The 6,495-nt window shown below is 35.1% G+C and overlaps 1 pseudogene; it reads left to right on the forward strand.

The window, feature by feature from the left end:
* LOC122105098 lies at positions 1-929 on the forward strand (annotated as a pseudogene).
* Positions 930-6,495: the final 5,566 nt, after the last annotated feature.

Genomic DNA, 6,495 nt, shown 5'->3' on the forward strand with positions numbered 1-6,495 from the left:
ATGGAAACTCACAACCTCACCATGGTGAGAGAATTCATCCTGATGGGCATCACGGATCGTCCTGAGCTGCAGGTGCCATTGTTCACTCTGTTCCTCATCATCTATGTGGTCTCTGTGATGGGCAACCTGGGCATGATCATCCTTACCATGGTGGACTCCAGGCTGCAGACCCCAATGTACTTTTTTCTCAGACATCTGGCTCTCACTGACCTTGGTTACTCTACAGTTGTGGGACCCAAGATGTTGATGAATTTTGTTGTCAACACAAACACCATTTCCTATAACTTTTGTGCTACTCAGCTAGCATTTTTTATCACATTTATTTTATTCTGTCAGCCATGTCCTATGACCGCTATGTGGCCATCTGTAACCCGCTGCTCTACACTGTCACAATGTCACAAAGACTATGTTGGGTCCTGGTGGCCATCCCATATCTTTACTGTACATTCATGTCTCTTCTTGTCACCATAAAGATTTTCACTTCATCTTTCTGCGGCTACAATGTCATCAGTCATTTCTATTGTGAGAGTCTCCCTTTGTTATCTTTGCTCTGCTCAGATACACATGACATTGAAATGATTATTTTGATCTTCTCAGCCATTAATTTGATCTCCTCTCTTCTGATAGTCCTTGTGTCCTACCTGCTCCTTCTCATAACTATTCTGAGGATGAAATCTGCTGATGGAAGACGCAAGGCTTTCTCTACCTGTGGGTCTCACCTGACCGTGGTAGTAGTCTTCTATGGGACATTGATATTTATGTATGTGCAGCCCAAGTCCAGTCACTCCTCTGACATTGATAAAGTGGCTTCCATCTTTTACACCTTGGTCATACCCATGTTGAATCCCTTGATCTATAGCCTGAGGAACAAAGATGTTAAATCTGCCCTTCAGAGAACATGGGCAAAAATATATGATATCTTCTTATAAAAGTTAAATAAAATGTAAGTCCGCAAGTATGCTTCAGATGTGAACAGAATCTCCTTTCTTCCTGAATGACCATAAAATTAAAATGGACTCTCTCTCTTTATACTTAACTACTGGATTTTCCCACAGTAGTCAAGCTTTTATCTAAAAGTGTTCTCTAAAGATTATTGGAAAAACAGTAAAATGGTTTGTTTTCTTTGAAGACAGAGGAATTACAACCATAATAAATAAAGATGTGATAAAATAGTTAATGGGCTTGTAATGTATCCTAAGAACTGGTAGTAGAGTTTTATGCTGCTAGCAAGAGATAATAGTAGCTACTGAAGATTGAATGGCTAATGCAGTTTTCTATTATCATAACATAACTTCCAGTTTCTATGAATGTGTTTCTGTTTGGTGGGGTTTTTGTTTTGTTGTTGTCTGTATACCCCACTCTTAAGTTGAAGCATCACACAGGTCTGTGGAGTGTATTAAATTCATGTTTTATCATAGCATCAGGTTCTATGTTTTACTTTTCAAAAGATGATCATATAAGCCTCTTGCAGCATCGAACTCTCCATGCTGAACTCTATTATCTTGCGTTTGAAGAACATATATTTAAAAGAGGCAACACGAAATATGTTATAGAAAAGAATCTGTTTATCAATACATTTTTTCAGACTAAAATTACATTGAAAAATGGAGAATTGCATACAATATTAAGAAGTTCAAAAGAAAATGTATCTGTTTACTTATTGGGATAATTATCTTCTTTGTTGAAATATTTCTTAAGAACAACATGGATAAACTCCTCTATTGTTGCTTTAAATGCAGAAACAATATGTACCACCCATTTGATTTGAAGAGTGTTTATTATAATATGTAAACAACATTGGGGCTCATTTGTTAGGAAATGGAAAGACTTGGAAAAAATTATATTAAGTGAAGTAAGCCAGGCCCAAAGAAACATAGGTTCCATGGTTTCTTTACTTGTAATAATTAGTATCTGTCTGAGACAAGCAGAAAAGGTCAGATAAAATGATGTTAAGTGAAATGAACCCCAAGGTAAGGACACAAGTGGTTTTTTTCTTTCTTGCTATTGTCTTTAACGTATTTATAAGGTGATTTTTTAGTTGCTTTGTATGTCCCTCCCCAATGGTATAACCCTGTTTTCACTGTACTTGATGTTGGTATAATTTGAGGGCAAGGGATATAGGTTGAACCATTGCAACAATGAAATGTACAAGATGCTACAATGGAATGTACAAGATGCTATGTCGAAAAACAAACTTGACAACTTTGGCGAGGGGTAGGGGGAGTGTAGTCGTGGAGATTAGGGGCAGGGATGGTAGGGGAAAAACAAAGGAGGAGGCAACAATGCTTGATAAGAAATGTACTCATTACCATGCTCATGTAATTGTAACCCTTCTGTATGGTATTTTCACAATAAAAAAAGCTTATTAAAAAACAACATTGGGGCTAATTCTACGTGAAATACACAAAAATAATACACACAGTCACATATTTATATAATCTTCATGCTAGATGTGTATTGGTTTCTTTGATTTATATTTAGGCCATATATCATGCCTGCCATAGGTACAATTTTTTTAAATAATATTTTTATCTGACTGACTTGAATGAATATTACATTAATTCAGAAGGAGGAACATAGCTCAAACTATTTTCATAATATTATTAGTACTTGATTATATTTCAATCACCTGATTCATTTGTAGGTCCATACAATACATCCATTTTAATACCTGCCTATACTTCAGACATCACAAATAATTTGCATACAATCTTGGGTATTCTCACTGGTCTGATACACAGAGATAATTTTTTTCATCTCTTATACTACCATTTATAGCATAGTTATGAAATATGTTCTTCATATAAGACACAGTAGACAGAAAGTGGGTACATACTCTCTTTCGCTGCCATTTTTTCCCTAATAAACTGTCCTATTGTTTTACTAATGTTAGTATAGCTTGCCTGAATTTCCTTTCCAGATGTTATGGATCAAATTCAACTTAACTGCCTTAATTACAGACACATTGCTTTGCAACAGATATCTGGATCTGCTTTTCTGTTTTTCCAGCTGTGCAAATAACCCTGGTCTCATCATTCTAATAAGGCCTAATTCCTAGACAAGGGTTTTGCCTATGTAAAATGGATGAGGCCTACCCAGAGCCCCACTTTTCTTTAGTACTTGCTTTACCCGACTTATCTTTACATTTCCTGACTACATCTCATATATTTACCATTTCAAAGGGTAGCTCCTCCTCAGTCTTCTGACAAGAAGACTTAGCATTAAAAAGCTAATATGCTCAGATATTACCTGATTTGTTTTGCCTTGTTTGGATTTCTGAACCTTGCTCTTTTGATATATGATAAAACCTATAGATTTTCATCTTCCCTCACTCATAACCAGCACCTCAACCTAGTTCTAAGACTCAAGGCCAAAAGAGCCAGTCTGGCACACTCATGGTTTCCAAATACTTATTAATTGTTCTACATTTTGTTGGAGTCCACTCAAAAATATTTAAAGTTATTATAATCAAACGTTTTCACATTCTTATTCCTAGTCATGAGTTTCTTGCATCTTTCCTTGAATATTATGTGTATTTGAGCTCAGAGCCTCCCATTGGAAAAGAAGTCACTCTACCATTTGACCTCTCCCCCCAGCCAGGTTTCCATTTCATTATTATGATTCTAGAAATTTCATGGAAATAATTTATAGTGTAATGGTGACAATTGTGGCCAGTCTGTGTTGAATTGGTACTCAGTTTGTAATATTCCTACACGTGTACATGTGTATAAGAAATGCTTAGAAGAGTCTTCGGTTGAGCAACAGATTGACCAATTGGACCCATTAGTTGATTAAAAGCAGGATAATAACTAGGCACATTGTCCTCCATATTTTATCTCTGTCTTTTGTCCTGAGCTATTCTTTCCAACAGTCACTTTGCAACCATCTTAGAACCTGTTATCTATCTACCTTGGCTGTTTAGAATATCTTCTACAATGTCAACATGAGAATGACATTATTTCTCAGTGTCCTCAATACCAGTACTTCTAAGTAAAACTCAAAAGTGGATTTGCTGCTCTCCAGAGTAGATGAATGAATTCAACGTTGCCTACAAATTCTCCCTGAGAATTAGGGCACAACCTCCAAGTATTTCAGTAACTATGCCGACAATGTTCACTTAATCAACAAATTGTCTGTCATCTCCTCTGGGAGACTTTCTACATTTTAAAAAGGAAATCCATAAATTGTCTTGAAATACACACAATATTAACAAGCACATAGGAGAATCAAGAGAGAATTTTAAACTCTGGAAACAAAGACAGGTCTTATGTGGTGCCTCTCATTACCGTATCTACAGAAATGTCATGTTTGGCTGTGATTTGGACTCACACTGTAAGGTTTGATTTCCTTTATGAGGTGTCTACTCTTCCCTGATCACTGGCCTGCATTTGGATCCCTCTCCCTTTCTTCTACTTCCTCATAGACAATACTTCCTCCTAAATTCAGAGGTAAAACACTACATTCTGTGATTCTGCTTAGAAAATATTCAGTTTAGCCTGCATATACATTTGAATCTCACAGATGTCACAGCAAGAGTAGGGGAAGGCAGCATATATGGTAGTACATGGATATTTATTTAAAGACAGAAACAGAAGATATTCACTCACATGTCCACAGCCTTCCTACTGTTTAGGTAGTTTGAGGATCTAAGTTCTTGTTCTCATACATTACGTATCAGTTAGATTTGAGCTTTATTTACGGGTGACAAAAGAGAGCTTCCTGTTCATATTGAGATTTGTATGAATACCAGGTAATTTTAGGTACCCAATTAAAAAAATCATGATGTCAAAATATTTCATTTTAGCAGTGTGATATACTAACTTTTTCTGGAGTTCAGATTTTCTAAGTACAAAAATACTCAGTAAAGATGCTAAAATATGAAAATGTAATTTGTTTTATTTCCATTGAAATACAACTCTGATCAGAGGTAACCCCTTCATCTTCCATTATGTGATGAGAATATTTATTTGTCTGTAGGATATGCACATGATTTTATAGTATTTAATTAATATAAACCAATCAAAATAAGGAAAGACAATGAGTTGAAGGGTTCCTCATTTCATTTATGATGATACTCATCTAATGTTATACTCTGATGTGCTTTGCTATCATAAATATAAGAAATTTTATTCAATGAAGCACATTACGATATCAGGTATCACAACCAAACTAACAATGCTTTCTGTGGATTCAGACAATTACATATAATCAGCTTCATATACAATATTGTAAAGCGGCCTTATTTATTTGCTTTGATCCCATGTGTCACTTGTTATTTACACACTGATTGCTGATATTTCTCTTTTTTTTCTTTTGTCAGGACAATTAGTAATCAAGACTTTGCACATAGGTGGTAATTACATTAGGTTAAGTCTCAGGTACCTGTTAGTAGACTGCGCTTCTTAACCTCTGAGCTATTGCAAGTTACACTCTGGGTTATGCATTTGTGTCTTCTTTCTGGGCTTTATCATATTGGAAAAAGTTCTTCTGGAATATTACAGAATATTCCTATATATATGTATCAACGAAGACATTTATATCTCATTTTATCTGTATTTTGTTTTGTCTCTATGGTGTTGTATGTCATAAAATAATGTATAAACTGGAGCTTTAAAATAGACTATCAAAATCAAACTTTCTGATATTTTTTATTTTTTTATTGCCAAGGTGATGTACAGAGGGGTTACAGTTACATAAGTAAGGTAATAAGTACATTTCTTTTTAATACTTCTTACCTCTTCCCTCATTTTTCTCCCACATTCTCTGCCCCTTCCCAATACCCCCCAGTTGTATAAATTACTTCCAACATATTTTCTTGTGAATATTGCTATTCTTTAAAACATGCTATCGCTTTATGTAAGGAAAATTTAATGGGTGTTTATTGCATGACACCAATGCCAATGGTATTTTCCCCATTTCTGTTCAGATTTCCATCTAGTTCCAATTACTTCTGCCACCAAAAATTCATTGACTGTATCACACACACACGCATGTGTAGTTCAGTCCAAATGAAAATGCCCACAAGGACAGAATAACATATTTCAGTAAATGACCATTATGTTACTTATATTAAAATTTCATTAAAATTATGATGAATAGAAGATGATAATATTTACAAACAGTAGTACAGTGATTATCAAATGGTAGCTTTGGAGTTGAGATAGAGGAGTGAGGTTGAAATTGGTAAAAAAAAAAAAAATGTATGCACTGTTTTTCTATGGATCTGTTCTTCATCTGGGTGAAGGAGATCCTTGCAAAAGCATGCACATGTACATAGCTAAAGAAAACCGTGTTCAACAAGAACCCCTCTGTACAGTATTTTCACAATAAAAAAAAACTGAAGCAGTGTACTCATTACCTTACTCATGTAACTGTACAGCATCTTCACAATAAAATAAAATTTAAAAAAATGAAAAGAAAACACAAAACAAACATAACAAAAATAGACAGAGACAATAAGGGAGGAAGAAGTCCAGAGCTGGGTGAGCCTGTTCC

Source organism: Dipodomys spectabilis, unplaced genomic scaffold, assembly GCF_019054845.1.
Source record: "Dipodomys spectabilis isolate Male_0828 unplaced genomic scaffold, ASM1905484v1 ptg000030l, whole genome shotgun sequence".
Taxonomy (NCBI): Eukaryota; Metazoa; Chordata; class Mammalia; order Rodentia; family Heteromyidae; genus Dipodomys; species Dipodomys spectabilis.